The sequence below is a fragment of the Dipodomys merriami genome, unplaced genomic scaffold (assembly GCF_024711535.1).
Source record: "Dipodomys merriami isolate MVZ:Mamm:240054 unplaced genomic scaffold, mDipMer1.0.p SCAF_9, whole genome shotgun sequence".
In the NCBI taxonomy this organism is placed as follows: domain Eukaryota; kingdom Metazoa; phylum Chordata; class Mammalia; order Rodentia; family Heteromyidae; genus Dipodomys; species Dipodomys merriami.
The window spans coordinates 61,750,158-61,769,397 of record NW_027206512.1 but is presented as its reverse complement, the minus strand read 5'-3'; the positions used below and the strand labels follow the sequence as shown (position 1 = coordinate 61,769,397).

The 19,240-nt window shown below is 40.9% G+C and overlaps 1 long non-coding RNA gene across 1 annotated transcript in view; it reads left to right on the top strand.

The window, feature by feature from the left end:
• Positions 1–18,304, top strand: part of LOC138820674 (uncharacterized) — a 133,355-nt gene extending 115,051 nt beyond the window's left edge. The window contains exons 2-3 of the long non-coding RNA XR_011369942.1: positions 16,573–16,708; positions 17,410–18,304. This is a non-coding gene — a long non-coding RNA (uncharacterized lncRNA). The remainder of the gene's footprint in view (positions 1–16,572; positions 16,709–17,409) is intronic.
• The last annotated feature ends 936 nt before the right edge of the window (positions 18,305–19,240 follow it).

The following is a 19,240-nucleotide window of genomic DNA, read 5'->3' as shown; positions in this document are numbered from 1 at the left end:
GAGAAATTGAGTATGACTTAATCCCCTCTGAGAGGCCAAAAGACATTCTACTTGACCTCATAAAATGACTGCTCTTTTATTCTGAAATTATAAATGCTGACGATCTGAGAAGGCTTACAAAGGATTATTTCATTTTATTTATTTACACACACATCATCATCATCATCATCGTTATTGCCACATTTAATATTTATTGAACGTTGAGCAACCTTGGGCTAAGAATAGCACAGAATAAAGGAGAACAGGAGTGGTTTGACATACAAAATGAGTCTCTGAAGTGGTAAGTGTGCAATTCTTTTGTGTTGAGTACACTCCTGCTCAAGGGGAGGAATTGGATTCAGGACAAGAATGGATTGCATGAATGGGTTTAGTTTCTACAGTGGGAAATATTACTCCGGCTGGATTTTTTTTCTTAAGGATGTTTATCTCTTCTTCACAAAGTACTAGTGTGTCTTGTAAGCCAATCTCTATTGATGATTGTATACTTGCCCTCTTTCCAGGAAACCGGGCTAGCAGATCTCTGTTTCCCAGTGGGAAGGATAACAGTGTGATAATCACACATGGTCTGAAGGAAATACAATAGTGGCTTTGAGTCTTCTTTATTCATGCCTTAAGTTTCTAAGATGTTTTAGAGAAGAAAAGAGGCAAAAACAAAAGCAGCACGGGGTTCAAGTTGGCAAATGACAGCTGACCTGCCTTATTTGGGTTTTATCCAGTGTTGGAGGATAGAATGCAACAAAGTGGAGAAGATCTGTGTGACAGAGTTCAGGAGATGATTGTTTATAGAAAGCTGAGATTGATTTGCCTTCACCAGGCAAAGGGCAAACCAAATGCAGAATGGGATTGCACCACATGTGGTAGGTACCTGCCTGACTCTTGCAGAATCAAGTCTTCCTATTTCCACTTGGAAATGTTTGGAGCAGGAGATTCCTCCATATCTACAGGAGTTTGGCATATATCTTTGACTGTGATATTTCACTCAAGAATAGACTTACGTGGGCACCAGCAGGGCTGATATTGCTTTGACTTCACGTATAGAGAGGCCCTTTCTCTCTAAAAAGGGTGTAGTTAGGAGGCCTAAATTGCCATAGACAGTTTTGGTAGCAACCTTTCCTGTGAACATGGCCATTGTAGAAGGTGAAGCTCAGGGTTTCTAAGAGAAATGAAGCTGGAGTTCTCAGGGCTTTGTAAACCTCTGAATCAAACTACACATGAATCCTACCCAATCCTTCCATTTCTCAATGACATAAATGCATTATTATTATTATTATTTTAGTAAATTTAGATAACCATCTTTATTATCTAACTACAATGATCCTAATCAATACATGCTTCAAAATGGTGATTTCTACATGCCTAAACCTGTGCCAGTTGCAGAGAATTAGAGGGATTTATCAATTCTCTCCACCCATTCCCCTCTCTTTTCTTCAAAGATATGAAAATTGCCTTTTCACTTTCTTTATTGTTCAATTCAGTTCTTCCTTCTGTCTAAGCTCATCTAATCTTGTTCCTGACCTGAGAAAAATCACTTTCTCTTTGCTTGGGTGATATCATAATTATAACTGTTAAGCCACACATACCACGCTGTCTCCTGCTTGTTTATTTACATTATTTTCTTTTCCATCAAACCATACATTTCTCAATCTCAAGTGCTGGGAGGAAAAAGGCTTGCCCAAATCCTGTGCCTCAAAACATACACTGCACTGGGCACTGGTGGCTCTGCCTATAATCCTAGCTACCCAGGAGTCTGAGATCTGAGGATCATTGTTCAATGCCAGCCCGGGCAGGAAAGTCCGTGAGACTCTTATCTCCAATAAACCACCAGAAAACCAGGAGTGGCACTGTGGCTCAAATGGTAGAGTGCTCGCCTTGAGCTGAAGAGCACAGGGACAGTGCCCAGGCCCAGGGTTCAAGCCCCATAACAGACAAAAAAAAAAAAACCCAAACTCAAAAAACAAAACCCATATATTGCTCATTTCATGAGTTCCTTCATTCTTTGAATATTGTCAAATACTGTTCCAGAAGTATAGAACCTTAAGGTAAACACCTTAGTCTTGGTTTTTACGAATAAAGTTTAAAAAGAAGATTTTTTAAGTGTTATTTTATATTTCTATGTATAATAATAACTAAAACATATTACAGTACACAATTAGTTATTTTTCAATTATATAAATGTGCTACGTGCTAATAGATAATTCACATTACAAAATGTAAAGTAGGTTTTAGCTGAACTAAAAGTAAACATAAATCAAGGAGCTACTAATTTGTCTCCATAGCCTCACTTCTGCCTGGATCCTCAGTCTCACTCTGAAGGCTACTGGTCTGATGATTCAGCCAAGGGAAGATAGAAAGTTTGGAGGTTTCAGGAAAAGCTTGTCCAGGTGAGAGGAGAGGACCCCAAGGCTTTTGGAAAAAGCTGATTTCACTACCGAGTCTTCAAACGCCGAAGCTTCAAAGAGGGGGTACACTTGAGTTCTGTGCAAAGGAAGATCAGGGGCCCCTTCTCTGGGGGCTGAGGACAAAGTCCTTCAGTGAACGTAACTCTCATTCTTCCTGCATGCATAATTTCTCACCATCCAGATTGCCAAATGTGTCTGGAATGCCACATTGCCCAAACAAAGGCCTTTTCCAACTTAATCTTTAGCTCTGTGTCATCCTTTGTATTAAACCAAAGGGCTTGACTTTATCCTTGATGCCAAAAGGTCTTCATCAGCTCCCTGACTCCCAATGCCTCCAACCAGGCAGAACTAAGGGGCTCAGTGTTGTTTTCCCCTACATGTGTCCCATGGATGCTTTTTAAAAGGAAAAACAGATGAACCAGAGTGCTTTAGACTGTGTGTTCTCCTCCTCCCACAAATCCTATGCGGTGCATTTCAGTCTGTTCTACAAATGTGACAGCCAAGGTCAGGAGAGTTGAATCGCTTTCCCCAAGGTAAATGAATAAGCAGAACCCTCAGGATTCTAGCCAGAGTCCTCTGGCTTGGGTTGCTTTAATTTTTCCCAGTACACTGGACTGGTCTATCCAGTTAATGACAGTATAAGTGACCACCATAGAAGTGTTAGATTCTGTCTTGTTTATCAGCAGTTAGCATATACTTAGAATCACACGGCTTAGACTTTGAGAGAGTCCTAGAAGTGTAGCTCATTTGTTTCTTCTTGCAGTAGCATACTGATATTCTTGCTTGGTCTATGGGCATCTATCTATGTGTCTAATCACATATATCACCAGAACGTTAATTGATAAAAAATATTCATTCTGTGCTGGAGCTGAATGATTGGCAGTCAATTGGGCATTCTTGTCCACATTTCACTTTTACCACCCTATAGGCATTTTCTGACTCTTCATGAAGAAGATGGGCCAGGCTTTACAAATTGCAATACACTTTTGCATTTTATCACATCATGACCCTGCAAGGTAGGCATTCTCCCTGGTGTGCAGACAAAGCCACAGACATGTGCTCAGAGAATGACTGGATAACCCCAATTCCATGACCGCAGTACTCTGCAGGCTCCCATAGGCATTTCTGCTCTCATCTAAAAGCACCTGGCAGCAGGTTTTAGCTTTGTGTATTGGGTAGACATCTGTAATGTCATATCTTATTTCAGTTTCACCTGATGTCATTGCCATCTCCTACATGAAGAAGGTAGAGTCTAATGGACTTACCCAGATCATATGGAGGGATACTAATGTGTCTGCCTTTTAATTTAATTCTGAGAACAAAAGGGGCCTGACTTACTGATGAGAGATTTTTAAAATTTAATTTCTCCATTTAAGTAATCATTATGTTGAACTTATTGGTAACAACATCACCAAAAAAATCAAAGTATTTCTAAAGTACAACAGAACAGATAGAAATGGAAGATATGGATTAATTAAAAGAACTTAAGTTATAGGATCATCAGAAACAGACATTTTATGATATTAATATAGAAAATAGGAACAGACACATTTGGGGGGGGGGTGCTCAGCCTATTTTCAATATCCGTATTAGCTGAAGAAAACCTCACAGTAAAGTTGGTAAGAATGGGACTCTGTAGGATCTGTGTGACCTCAGGGGTCTGACTTACAAAGTACAGCCAAAACCCTATGGAACTTCCTGCCAGTTTCTCCATTTGGTGGAGGACAGGTGTGAAGGGTGAGGTCACCTTTAGAAGGAAGACCTCAATTTCTTGAAAAGATTTCTCTAGTAATTCCAGACTCAAAGGTCGGTAGAACTAAATGTCCCTTGGGGTAATGTCCTTGTCAAAGAAGATGCAAGAGAAAGAAATAATTTTCATTAAGTGCTAAGGTCAGGTGTGGTACCATTCAGCACAGACACCTAATTTGATCTGTCATTATGATATAAAGTAATGCCCAGAGAATGAGAATGTCTCATGAACAAAACAAAGAATCAGAGAAAATCCAGACTGTAGGGAACTCCACAGCCTTCCTCACAGCCCTGCTCCACTTTGATGTGGAATCAGTTTCATCTTAATTCACTGCAGCCAACACTGAGCAGCCATTGAACATGGAAGAAGTGCTGGTGGAAACACACAGATGAGGAAGGCAGAAAGAGAGAGAGAGAGAGAGAGAGAGAGAGAGAGAGAGAGAGAGAGAGAGAGAGAGAGAGAGAGAGAGAGAGAGAGAGAGAGGGAGGAGAGAGAGAGAGAGAGAGAGAGAGAGAGAGAGGGAGGAGAGAGAGATGAGGAAGGCAGAAAGAGAGAGAGAGAGAGAGAGAGAGAGAGAGAGAGAGAGAGAGAGAGAGAGAGAGAGAGGAGGAGAGAGAGAGAGTGAGACAATGAGTTTCGTGGGGGAAATTGTGTATCCCAATGCCAAATTGATCCAGTATGGCAAGTGCTATAAGAGCCATCCAACCAAGTTTTCTGGATAGAAAAAAGAAACGTAACCTCACAGTTTTGAGAGAGGGCCCAGCCCAGAGTGAATTAAGTAAAGCTTTTATAGAGTGGGAAGCCATTGTGTTAGGAAGAGGAAGTGGGAGAGAGGTGGCAGACACCAGGCATGGTAAACAAGTGGGTACATGAAGGACTCCGTGATACCAATAGCAGTGGCCGCAGGGACCGTGGTAGTGAATTTACGCCCCCACACTGCTCTCACTGTGCCCCCTCTGTAGGCTGCTGCTGACCCAACACATCCCATCTCTCTTCTCTGAGTGTTGAAGAATTGGAAAAAACAATATGGGGAGTAAGTGCACAGAGACCAGATCTTCATTATAGGTCTGTCACTGAGAGCAAAACACACTGGAGAATAGACTTCCCAGCTTAACAGATCTCTCCAACTATCATAGATGTGCTGGCCCAGGGTGGCCAACTCTAGGTCAAGTGAGTAGAGGCTGTTCCAGTAAGGCTGCCTAATGGGTTAGCAAGTCTGTTCCCTGCAAAGATTGCTCCAAAGAGATAAATGAAAGATAATCTGGGCATGCTCAGTGTGACCCAGAGTCCTCACGACACCACCCCTCCCCAGTGAAAGGGGCTGAATGAGGCTGGGAGTTAAAAATTCATTAGCTTCCTTCACATGTGTCTGGTGGAGATGGGGGTGGGGATGTCCTGTCCTATGATTTCCTGCTTCTGGAGCAGCCTCAATCAGCACCAAACATTCTGGGGTCTGGTTAATTCTAACTTCAGATCCTTTGATGCAGTATAAATGTCCAGACTAGAGCAATCCTCAGAACTCAGGCCTTATCTACAAGCCTTCTTCTGCAGCAAGTCAGGATAAAGCCAGATTCAGAAGCCTGTTGTGGTACACAGGCAGGGACATATTTTTCCCCTCATTTCCCTTCCCTGCTTTTATTGTTCTTCCCTGCTTTTCTGGCCAAAACATCTGAGAACTTAGAGGCCAAGTACCACAGAAGAGGCTAGTGTAAAAAAATATACATATGTAACAGGCAGTGCGGTCTGCACCTGGACCTCTCTATCTCACAGAAAGCCTTTGGAGGACCAGCTTTGGACAGCTATTTTGAGTCTACCTGCTAGAAGCTTCTAGTACAGCTGTCACGAGAGAGACAGAGATAGAGACAGAGACAGAGAGAATATTACTATTTGTTTTGGTTGCTTCCAGCCACCTCCCCACTCCAGGTCCCCCCACTCCAGGTACCCAGCTGGTCCTCTAGCAAGGAAGGTACTCCTAAGGGTCTCTTCTTCCTCCAATAGTATATTTGAAGTACCTCCCTCAGATGCCTAGACCCAGGGCCCTTGGCTTCAGTTGTCCAGAGTGTAGTCTTTGCAGGCAGAGTCCACTTGCCACCCAAACCCGTCACACACCAGCCCAGGAACCCAGAGCTCCAGTATAACTCTTTCATTTGGGCTGTGGTGAGTAATAAGTCTTTCCCTCTGTTAGGAGCATGAGGAGATGTTGGGGTGCTGGCAGCACAGACCCTGTATTAAATGGAAGCACTTCTCACCTGCCCTGTTTGTTCACCATTTATTCACTGAAAGTGAGTGATAGGTTTGGCTGGACAAATTTGTAGAAAATAAGGCCTAACCTTTATTTGTATGTAGCTGATTGACACTTATGGTCAATGGTCTCCAAGAGACCTGCTTGAGAAGACAAAGGATTCTCACCAGCTCCTTACCCCAGCGTTTATTGAGGGCTTACTACATGCTAAGCACTGCCGATCTATTATTTCATTTAACCTTCAGGGAAGCATGCGGCATCGACATTATTTTACTGATGAGGAAATCAATGTGTAATATCTTGATTTGCTATGGATATATCCTTTGGAATCAGATATAAACCCAGGTGGACTGATGAGCCCCAAGTGGTTAATTCTCACGCTGAGCTGCTTCCCTGGTAATGGTGCTGAGCTGACTTCACAGAAACATTGCTGTTCTAGTTACATCTAGTTGTGGGGACAGGTAAAGAGCAAACCAAGCAAACCATTCCTTGGAAACCAAGGAATGATGCAGCCTAAAAGAAATGGGTATATACTTTGAAATCCAATTGTTTCAGAGTGGACTTTCCTCAAGCTGGTGGAGTGACCTTGAGCAAACTGTTCTGCCAACCTGAGTCTTGTTTTCAACCTGATAAAGTAAGGAGACACATGCACACACATACATATGCACATGCAATCACACTTCGTAGAACTGGTATGAGAGAGAATGAGCTGTTGTAAGTGCTCATAAAATTGTGAAATGTCAGCTAACATTAAGGCTGGTGTTATTATTATGGTAGATGAGGACAGTTAACCTTAACTAAGCCATTTCTCTATGCCAGGTAGTGGTCTAAGCACTTTATATCTATGAAGCAACCTGGTAACAAACCCTATTACAGGAGAACACACACAGAACCAGATGGGTGAGGATGTGACAAGTGTTCACACATCGGGCCAATGAGAGAGAAGGTAGAACACAAGCATAGGTAAGCCATGGGCAATGGACAGGAGCAACCGTAGCAGTTGTAACATAGACAGCATTCTAGAGAGAACCATGGCTCCTCTAAACTTTAATAATTGGTAATGTCTCAGTGTAATTATTAGTTTTTTTTTACACAATCCTTTAGGTAATGGAAAACCAATTACAGAAGTATTATTACAGTATGTTTGACAAATGAATACTTCTTAAATAAATTATCAACCAAGAAGAGGACAAGTTATCTCTTACCAGATTTGTTGGAAATAAAAAACTATTTGAAAATTATTTGGTGGGCACAATAATTTACCTAACCTTTTACTTTGGGCAGATAAGAGGAGAAAGATAAATAAAAATACATAGATGTGTTCAGTGATTTTTCCAAAGCTATAGAGCTTGTTCATAGTTAGAGTCTGTTTATCTAGAGGATGCCTTGGTTTAAGACATGTGCAGTATAAATGCTTTAGGAAGTAGGAATAGATTTTACTGTATTACCTCTTTTACCAAAAGAACCTGATCTGTTTGCAATGATTTAATCTGCAATGGTGAATTATTTGCAGAAAACCACCTACATAAATAAAAAATGTCTAATATGCATTTGCTCATGACTTTTCGAACAACCTGTGACCAGATGGGTTAGACATCTATATTCTGTTGGTGTCCGTGTGTGTGTGTGTGTGTGTGTGTGTGTGTGTGTGTGTGTGTGTGTGTGTGTGTGTATGTTGCAATAAGCTCTGAATGGTCACACATTAGAACAGATTCTGTTTTTAAAGTCTGACGGTTAGTAGAATTTAGTTAGTTTATATATACATTGTTTTTAGGAAGTTTCTTTTAAATGTGGAGGTTTAAGATTTCTTTTTGGTCTGAGGATAAAAGCTTATTTAAAAGTAACACCACACCTTCCCTTCTTGGTTGAGATTTTTCTTTCTTTCCCTTCTTCTGCCTCTTCTGGTTAGGTCTGAATGGAGTAAAGCAGGATATAACCACTTAGATCAATTTAAGTAAAATGCTTAAAAACAAGAAAGGTTATGTTGGGTGGATTTGGGGCAGATCTCTGAATGGAGGGAAAAATTGAACTGGTGGCTTTTCCATTTCCATGAATAGTTTGTTCTTCTTTCTAATTTCTGCCTGATACTCAGTTCCAAGGCCATTTCTACCTATAGTCACATGTGTACAGAAAGGACCACACTGCATTATGAAAAATATTAGGTGGTCTTGTCACCATGTGAACTTCATATCCTGACACATAGAGCTGGTCACAATGTCACTCTGTGATACGATCTTATGGGACCATTTATGTGGGCTGCCCTTTTCTGAAGTGTTCTTGTGCAGTATTGGACTATGTCACAGTGTCTTCAGGAGTGAGCTACTGTAGAGCACAGGACCACTCCAAACCACTGTCCAATTGCTTAGACAGAAATATTTGTTAGCTGTGTGCTGTTTTCCTTTGGTGGTCTTCTGGTCTAGCCAGGATTATCTTTCTGGGTTAGGGAAGGTATGACACATGTATCTGAGATTAGCTGTTGAATCACTGAGGACTGAGTTTCTGGATCATTTTTATGTCTCCTACATGCCTAGTATCTTGTCTTCTAAAAAATATTAAAATGACCTTTAAGTAGCTGTACAAAGGGTTTCAATTCAACATATCATTTAATGAGTGCAATGCATCTTGATCCATATCACCCTCCCAACTCTGCCCACCTCCTCAGGTTAGCTGGTTTTAGGATCTTGTATTGAAGAACTTGGTAGATTAGGCCTCAGGTGGAATCTCAGTAGAATGAGTGGGGCTTGTTTAAATGATGGGACAGAATGATCCAGGAAATAAGAGGAGAGGGAAGACTCTCTAGGCTTAGGTTAGATCTGATCTAGTAGTATGTGCCATGGCTGGCCCCAAACAAGGTGAATAGTGAGGAAATAGATAATTCTGAGCATGCTCATTTCAGGTGCCAAAACTCTGTCTGCTTCTTTCAGGTGACACTCCATATCAGTCATCTATGAGCTATCTGGAAAGGGAGGTGGTATCTTTGAGGCCATGTACGTTTTCTCCCCAACTCCATTAAATTAGATATCTCATTATTGTTTATTGTGCTTTGGAAGAGTTCCCATTGCACTAGAGAAAGTTCTCAATTTTCTGATCAAATTTGCTATTCAGCAACATGTAACTTAATTGATCTGTAGAGTGCTAGACGTTGTTTTGCTCCAACTTCCTATGTTTCCTGGCACTAAGCATGTCCTTATCCTTCCATCTTGGACTGGGTGCTTAGGTGAGCCAGATTCTTGCAAATATCAGACTTGTTCAAATCATTTTCCTGTCTTGCCTCTGGTTACACTGTGATGTCTGCCTGCTAAATTCCATTGTTTCATTATGTTATCCATCTTCTTTTATAGACAGACTTCCCGTGATTTCTCATTTAGAGAAGAGCATGGCAAACTCCGGCCTGTAGATTGGTCTCCTGTTTTGGTAGATTCATTGGAATAGTCATTACAATCCATTTACACACTGTAATGCAGCCTTCAGACACCTCAGCATTGAGAAATTAGGGTACATACAGTAGAGTTGACAAAGCTGCAAACATGTACTGTCTGGTCATTTGTAGGAAAAGTCTGTCAACACCTGATTTAGAAGGCTAACCTTATAGTGCTTGCTTGAACCTTTTCTCGGAATGTATATGGCTATTTCAACTGTCACCACAATGGAGTGACTAAATTCAGAGTTTAGGCCTAGCTCTCTTTCAACACTATTGGAAGTTCATGTCTTTTCTAAATAGCATGCATAATTCTTTACATATTACAGGTATGTCAACAGAGGCCTGGATTGCTTAAGGAAACAAATCAATTCTAGAAAAAAGCAGAAGTGGGAGGTGAGCACCAGGTTTTCCAATTCTAACGTTGCTGCTGCTCTGTGCTTTCCGCCTGTGATGTCTCCCCTCTCCTGCGTGGAATGTTGGTTTCTTTGTACCACCATCAACAGTGTCTCATGTGTGCCACATCACCATCTTATTTAGTGATGAAATGGACACACAGTCAAGTCTGTGGCTGTGAAAGAAATGAGGTAGGAAGAGCACACAGGAAGCAATGCACCCAGGGATGTTCTTACTGTTCATCTGTGAATCTGAGGCCCTTGACAGAGGCTGCCCATGCTGCTACTCTAGTAACCAAAACCAAATCAGATCTGAGCTTAGGGAGTTCTTGGAAACTAGAATCCAATCTTTCTAGACATGCTTCAGGGGCAAATTTAGGATAATCTTGAACAAAGTAACTCTACTTAATAATTAATAGCTCAAGAGATTTGATATTTTGGTATTCTAGTTTTTATTGCAAGTCTACGAAAATCTAAGCATTTTTTGCGTGTGTCTCTGATACTATTTTTGGTATATTTAGCATGGAAACATGATAGGTAACACTAAGGGAGACAAGGCAAGAGAGATAACTTTTATGAAGTACCCACTTTATATAAACACAGGACAGGACGTATTTCCTATAGCCCTGAGAGGAAGGTTAAATTCTGACTATAAACCTTTAAGTGGATATTGAATGTGCTTAACTCTTTCCTAAGTTAGACACAAAATGAGAGTCGTAGTTGGGTTTCTAGCTCAGATCATATGATAAATCCTCCATCCTTCTTACTACATCAAAATTTGTTACATTGACCCACTCCACTTTTTCACTAAAGGAAGGCTTTATTCTTTTGGTTATCACTCAAAGTGGCAGATATAAATTGTTGGGAGAAATAAAGAAGTACAGCATGAGTATAATGCATGAAATCAAAGTGTTTGGATCTTCCAAAAATCACAAGCTGCCAGACACTGAACTCTGTTAATCATAAATCTTGCTAATTCTCTTAAATGTAATACTTTTTCCCTGTGGCCTTCATGATTTGAGTGTGACATGTAGGACAGGCTGTTAGACATTCTACTCAACTCTATAAACAAGCCTTTCAGCTCATCCTTATACTCATCTTTATCAAAGCTGATCACACCCCTCTCCAAAAAGAGCAAAAGCTAAACATTTAATTTAGCACCAATTTTCTGTTGCTAAAAATACTATAATTCATATATTGTTGTATGTTCTTTTCAACTTTGGTAGTAAAGCATAGATCTTCATGAAAAATAATGAGAGCTAATTTATGTAAGTTCAATAATTTCCACCCATATATTATATCCATTAATCTTCAATATTGTGGTGAGGAGTATGTACTGATCAATATTTTATAGATAAGCAATCAAGGCTGAGGGAAGTTGAAAACTTTGCCAACTACAACTAACCTTTGCTGACACTCATTATATCCAGGCACACTTCCAAATCTTATATACATGCCAAGTCGTTGTACCTTGGAGGGGCTGGTGCCAGGCTAGAGAGCAGGATCACCAAATGGAGTTTCATCAGCTGTCCTCATTCACTGACAGCTTTCTGCCCAGAGTGCTGGCATTCCCTTCTCCTCTTGATTTGTTTCTCATAGGATTGCTTATTTTGTGGGGTTTCTTTCTGTCCTGTCATATAAAGAATGCTCCATGACTAATAATTTCTGTTAGAAAGATTTCATTTTTTCCCCATAATAACTCCAGGAGATGATTATTACTGTATTAAAATACACATTTTAAAGCAAAACAAAACACAAAAAAAATCCTGAAACTCAGGGAAGTGTCAGGTTTTTATACCCTTAGCACCAGTGCCCACATTGTCTTCCCTTTCTTTCTGCTATTGCTCTTCATCTACCTTTGTAATAATTCATTGTGATTATGTATTTGCCTTTGGAATTCAGCAGCTGATTCAGCAGAACAGAAGCTACAAGCCAGACAACACCAAGTGGGCATTAAACTTTCTGCCTTCCTGTTCCTGTTGTGGTGTTGTATGAACAGAGAACAGGTTTCCTGGGCTGCCACGAGGGAGAGGAGACTTTATGATAATGAACATTTCCCTCTGGAGAGCTGCATTTCACCCCTTGTGCAATGAAAGTCTTTTTGGATAGTTCCACCTGTAAAGAACTCAGCACGAACAACTGCCTGGCCATGACTCACTTCCAACAGGCTCTGTTTGCAACATCTGTTCGATTTGCCATTTCTCGTTTACATCATGATTTTAATTGTACACCATGGGATATTTTGATCAAGCAAAACCCACACGCTACTGTTCTACCGTAGAATCTGAGATTCGGAAAATGCATCAACATCTAGATGTTTTTCTAAACAGATTCTTATGCATCATTTTTTATAGAGGAGAAATGGAACTGAGAGTTGAATTTTAGCTCCCAGTAATTTGGGACACGTGATAAGATAGTGTGCCTAGATCCATCAACCCTGGACCTACCAGAATAAGTCATCTCTTTCTTTAATATTCGAAGTTTCTTACTTAGCTTCTCAGAGAGGCTTTGTCATATAGTCCCATGTCAAGTGCAAGAGCTAGTTTTGGGAATAATTTCTTCTGCCTTTACGACCTCTGTGATTTATGCATTACCTTTGCCATGGAACATATTTTCTGAGATTCTTTTTCAATAAGCTTCCTGAAGCTACCATAAATCATCTTCTTAAACATTTAGAAAGTACTGGAGTTTTATGCAGAGACTGAAGATCTCTGACCCTACTTAAAGTAATCCCAAATAAATTTTTATTTCTAAACTAGATTGCATATGAAATTTATTGTGGTGATATAGTTACATTTATGCTAAGCCTTATTTTATAATTGATGGGCCCACCAGTATGGTACATTAGCAAGTGAGCTGCATCTCGCTCATCTCAGAATATCCAGCTATTGAGCTCAACTGTACTCCATCAAGTCTACAATAAACGCTCAATTAGTCAGGTTTCCTAGGGATCAACTTCTGGGCCAGCCAGGACCTGCTGTTTAACTTTGTATATGTTTCTCAACTGCTCGGATTTCAATTTCCTCATGTGAAGAAAAAGTCCGAATAATGACAATCATCTGATGAATTTTGTTTGCAGATTAAATAGAACTAAACTAGTCAATTTATATCAAGCGTTTAACATGTTTAGCATAGTCTTTTAACACAAAGTAACTCCATGGAAATGGTAGTTATTATTATTAGTGAGGAGTTTGTTAAGAGCTGAAATAGTCTTGAATAAGTTTGAAAAATATGCAATGCTATGATGTTGAGAATCTTCTGCCACTATAAAACTACAAAGAAACTGAGTATGTAGCCACTTCTTTGATTCATGTACTTGTCAACATCCCAGCTTTAAGTTTCTGTGCTGTGACTGATTGGTGGGCAACTTCTCTTATCATGCTGAGGTTTATGGACTTAATTAGTACTGATGGATAATAGTTATAACTGTTGCCTGTGTTTGTCATGAGGTCAGTGTATGTGGAACCTTTGTTGTGTGCAATGATTTTCAAATTTTAACTCCTTAATCTCTATTCAAAGCACTTGTCAAAGAAGCCCAAAGAATTAGAAAACAAATAAGTAACCTAACTTTATGGACTTGAAACGGGTTGGGTGCGAGATCCTCCTGCCGTAGCCTTTCAAACGCTAGAATTAGAGGCATGTGCCACTATGAATTAGGTTAGAGCCTTTCTTTCTTTCTTTCTTTCTTTCTTTCTTTCTTTCTTTCTTTCTTTCTTTCTTTCTTTCTTTCTTTCTTTCTTTCTTTCTTTCTCTCTTTCTCTCTCTCTTTCTCTCTCTCTTTCTCTCTCTTTCTTTCTCTCTTTCTTTCTCTCTCTTTCTCTCTCTTTCTCTCTCTCTCTTTCTCTCTTTCTCTCTTTCTCTCTCTCTTTCTTTCTTTCTTTCTTTCTTTCTTTCTTTCTTTCTTTCTTTCTTTCTTTCTTTCTTTCTTTCTTTCTTTCTTTCTTTCTTTCTTTCTTTCTTTCTTTCCTTCCTTCCTTCTTTCTGCCCAATAAGACTATAAATCACAGCCGGGTGCCAGTGGCTCATGCCTGTAATCCTAGCTACTCAGGAGGCTGAGGATCGCAGTTCAAAACCAGCCTGGTCAGGAAAGTCCATGAAACTCTTATCTCCAATAAATCACCAGAAAACCGGAAGTGGCGCTGTAGCTCAAGTGGTAGAGCGCTTGCCTTGAGCTGAAGAGCGCAGGGACAGTGCCCAGGCCCAGAGTTCAAGCCCCACAACCGACAAAAAAAAAAAGATTATAAATCACAGAAATTTGGAGGAACAAATACATGAGCTCTTACTTCATGGATAAACAGATCTTTAGGGTACTTTCATCTGAATATGTCCTGGAAATGTGACTGTGTGGGTTGTTATACACTGAAGGGATCTTGGTGATGAACTTCCAGTACAGAAGCTATGAGAAAGGTTGCTCTGTACTGTAACTTGAATTCAGGGTCTTGTGCTTTTGGAGAGGGTCTTGCATTTTTTCCCAGGACTAGGTTAAGACTGTAATCCTCCTACAAATAAGCTTCCTTGTATGGACAGTTACAGCCTGTGCCACCATAGCCACCTAATTTGTTTAGATGAGATCTCACTAACTTTTTTTTACCAGGCTGGGCATATCACAATTCTCCTGATCTCTGTCTCCCAAGTAGCTTTGATTATAAGAATGAGCCACCAGGCCAGCTCCAGACAAAGACCTTCTGGGCATGGCACAAATCCGAATGAATATATTAGAAAAGCTCTTACCTGTCTGTGGTACTTTGTATTTTTGCCATACCAATCTCCCTGGTGATCTATGCAGACAAAAGTATTGCTATAAAAGCAACTTAGGAGCCAGATGTTGGTGGCTCACGCCTGAAATCCTAGCTATTCAGGAGGCTGAGATCTGAGGATCATAGTCCAAAGCCGCCTGGGCAGGAAAGGCTGTGAGACTCTTATCTCCAATTAAACACTAGAAAACTAGAAGTAGTGCTATGGCTCAGGTGGTAGAGTGCTCATCTTGAGCGGAAGAGCACAGAGACAGCTCCCAGGCCCAGAGTTCAAGCCCCATGACCGATCAATAAGACCCAAAAAACAACAAACAACAACAACAACAACAACAAAAAACACAACTTAGGAAAGAATGTGTAAAAAATCCTAGGTTTGGGAACTTGGGATTTCAGTGCAGGGTCCACAGACACATGGAAGTAGGAAGTAGTATAAGCATTTAAATGAACTTTTACTTGTGCAGAAGGGCAAATCACTTTCAAGGATGGGGGAGAACATCTCACACCCTCCAGCTTTATGAGTGTGCAGACAAGTTCAGTCAATCCCAACCAGGCCTGCAAATTAGGATCTTCACTGGGACTGTAAAATTCTGAAATAATTTTGAGGTGTTATCTTTAGGGTCTTTAAGTATGGGATCATATAATCTTCAAATAGGGATAATTTGGCTTCTTTCTGTATTTGGATCCCTTTAACTTCTTTCTTTTGTCTTACTGCTCTGGCTAGTAATTCTAGTACTATATCAAATAGGAGCGGAGAAAGTAGCATATACCTTTGTCTTGTTCCTGACTCTAGAGGAAGTGGTGTGTTTTGCCATTTACTATGAGGTTGACTATGGTGTTTTCAACAGATAGCCCTTTATTGTGTTCAAGTACATTCATTCTGTTTCTAGTTTCTTCAAGGCTTTTATCATAAACAATTGCTGTTGGATTTTGTGAAAAGCCTTTTGTGCATCAAGTGCATTAGTCATAATGATCCTTGTTCTTATTGTGTTTATGTGGTATTATACATTTGTTGATTTGCATATGGTGAGTCAACTTTGAATACCTGGGATGAAATCAACTTGATCATGGTGTATGTATGACCTTTTAGATTTGTAGTTGAAGCAAGTTAGCAAGTATTTTACTTTATTCTAGTCCTTCTGGAATTTGCTAATTTATGTCCCTGGGGGACTTACTTCTCTAGGCTGGGAGAGGTGAAGAGAGGGCTTGGGAATGTGACAAAATGGCCAACGACCCACAGCCTGGCCCACACTGAAGGCTTATTCTCAGAAAATCAACTTTCATAGGACTTAGAAATATTTCCTTAGTGTTCACAGACACAGGGAGAAAGCAGGGTTTGGGATACATGGCAAATCCACAGTATGTCATAGGGAATCAGGGAAACCTACCCCAGGCAGGACCCTATGTGTAAAGTGGTAGGCTAGACCCCTTCAAAATTGGGTGGTATGAGCCTACAGTGAAGCAGGAAAAGAATTTCTCCAACTGGTGTTTTTCTTCCTTTTACCAAGAAATATTTCTCAGGGTTCATTATTATTTTATAAAATTTGAAGTACTGCAATTTTTCAAAGGTCATCTCAGTAATGTATTGTATCACTATCTTGACTGAAATTACACCAGCTTCTCCAGAAGCCTCCAGAGGGATAACTGGCTGAAGATCCCCGAGAGCCCCCTGTCGTTCCTCACAACCGCAAACAATCCACCATGATCTCAAATAAGAAGCACCACTCAGGACGTGTCTGAAGACATCCACCAGGCAGGTGCAAAGCCGGGGTGCTTGTTTCAAGGACACACACTGGGGGCAGGTGAAAATCTGAAATCTGAGAATCATGAAAATCCAAAATGTCAGGGGATTATTGTTAATTTTGTTAGAGATAATAATGGCATCATAGGGAAATTTCTTTTAAAACATCTTGAATCCACATGCTAAATTATTTATAGGTACAAAGGCTTCATTGGTAAGCGCTGATCATTGAAAAAGCTGAGTGATAGGTGGTGGCCTTTTAGGCTGTTCTTTCTGCTTTTAAGGATTGGTTTTGATTCTATAATTAAATTCTCTCTCTCTCTATCTCTCTGTCTCTCTCTGTCTCTCTCTCTCTCTTTACAAAGTCAGCTCAAGGCCAAGCAGAGAGTGTGGCTAAATTCAGCAAGAGACCAGATTTGGCAGGGTGGTAATTGGTTAGCATCAACCAACAGAGAAGGAGCTGTTTTGAAGTGAGCCCTTCTCTACCCCCTCCACCCGACACAAGGGAGTGAATGAAGCACAGCTGCTGATCAGATAGATGTCAGCCACCAAAGCTCCTGGGTAGAGCAAGGAGTTGTTAGATTGTCAATCCCCAAGGGCGGACTTCTCTACCTCTGATCACAAAGACTAACACCTCTCTTGACCCAAAGCTAGTTTTTAAATGTTATCTATAGGATGAATGCAGCAAAAGGTACAGTTTTTTACCTTCCCAGGGGACCTCACAACTCCATGAAAGCATGCAGTGAGTTCAGGAGGTTGGTGGCCAATTCTCATTTCATCCATGCACTTGATGGAAGCAGGAAGAATGCATAGGTGAACCAGGAGAGTGAGCCTCATCTGGATGGGACAGCTGCCCGCTGACATTCCTTCAGGTCCTTCTCTCGTCCACTCCTCTCAGCTACTTTGAGAGGCTAACCCTCAATAGCCACAGCTATTGAACAGGTACTAGCCATTTCATCCAAAACCGTATTACTTGTTTTTCACCACCATCTCTATTATTTTTGTCAGTGGGCAAACTCTTAAATCTCTCCAACCTTCAGGAATTGCCCATTTGCCAACTCCTAAAGGAGCCTCTGCTCCAGAAGATCACAGCAAGGTTGGAGGTTTTCCATGGGGGACTGCCATTCTGTGGGACTCTTATAAGTGCTCTGTAACAGTAGATGGCAGTTCTGTACTTCCACTGTCATTACCACCATCAGCAAGCTCCTCAGTACTGGATAAGCTTCCTATAGGTCAAGTCAGTGACCTATAGGCATTGAATTTCCATCGTATAGGACAAGAAATTGAGTTTCAGAAGAACTCCACCACATCATATGCTCAGTTGTTCATTGAGGCGAAGAATCACCAAAACAAAGAGTCCTCTGCTTGTGTATTCATAGCTGTTAGCGCTTCCAATGTTGAATGCAATATTCTTTCGTTTATACTATGTCCTGGGTTTTCAGAAATGATTCCAAGTTGAAATGTGTCATGTCTTGGAGAGAACAACTGTCAGATAGATCCAGGTTTTCCTTTCTAAAAATCTGGCTACAATATCAGAACTTCTAATATCCAAAGAGTCTGAGCTTCTGAAGCACTGAATCCCAGAACTCCTCCAAGGAAAATAAACAGTTTGCCTCCATTTGAGACTGCCATCTAATTCACCAAGGAACATACACACAAACAAATACACCCTAAGAACCACATGTGTACGTGAGGGTGTGCATGTGAGTGGATGTATGCATGCTGAATGCACATGTATCTCTCTGTGCCAGAATACACAATGAGCACACACACCTACTCACACATACACTTTTAAATATCAACTAGGAATGATGGTTTAGTGGATGCACTTGGCAACCATTCTGAAAAGAAGAGGTGAGAGGAAGTCATTGGAGACCGTGTGAACTTGCAAGAGGCCTCTTCTGAGCCATTTTCCTTCTTTTGTAATCATAGTCATGCTGGACTGGGAAGGCAGCCCCCTCTCACCATCTCTGTCGGTCTTCTCTGAGATGGGCGTTACATTGGCTGAGGGAGGCCTGCTGCTGAGTGCACGGGGCTGATGAGCGTTGGGAAACTCCCTGCAGCTCAGATCTGACAGGGGAGGGGGCGGTGGTGCAAGTCGAGTCCCACACAGATCAGCTACTTGTGAGGACCTTGCTTGCAGTGGTGGCAGGGTGCTTGCTTCTGGTGTCAGGAGACTTGAGAATGGTCTTTACCCAGCCTGGGGGATTTAGGAAGTCACTCCCAACTCCCATCTAGAAAGGAATTTTCTGTGTTGTAATTCTTGAAAAGAATACCAGGGAAAAGCAGCTCTTACTCAATACTGGTGGGAATTTAAATTAGTCCTGTCAATATGAGGTTTATATGGAGAATTCACTCCCCCTCAAATAAATATAGAACTTCCATATGATCCAGCCATACCACTTCTGGGCATATACTCAAAAGAATCAAAGTGAGCTTACTATGCAGACACCTGTGTATTGTGGGCCCTTCAAAATGGCGAAATTATGCAGCCAGCCAAGGTGCCCATCAATGAGTAAATGGATAAAGAAAATGTGGTAAATA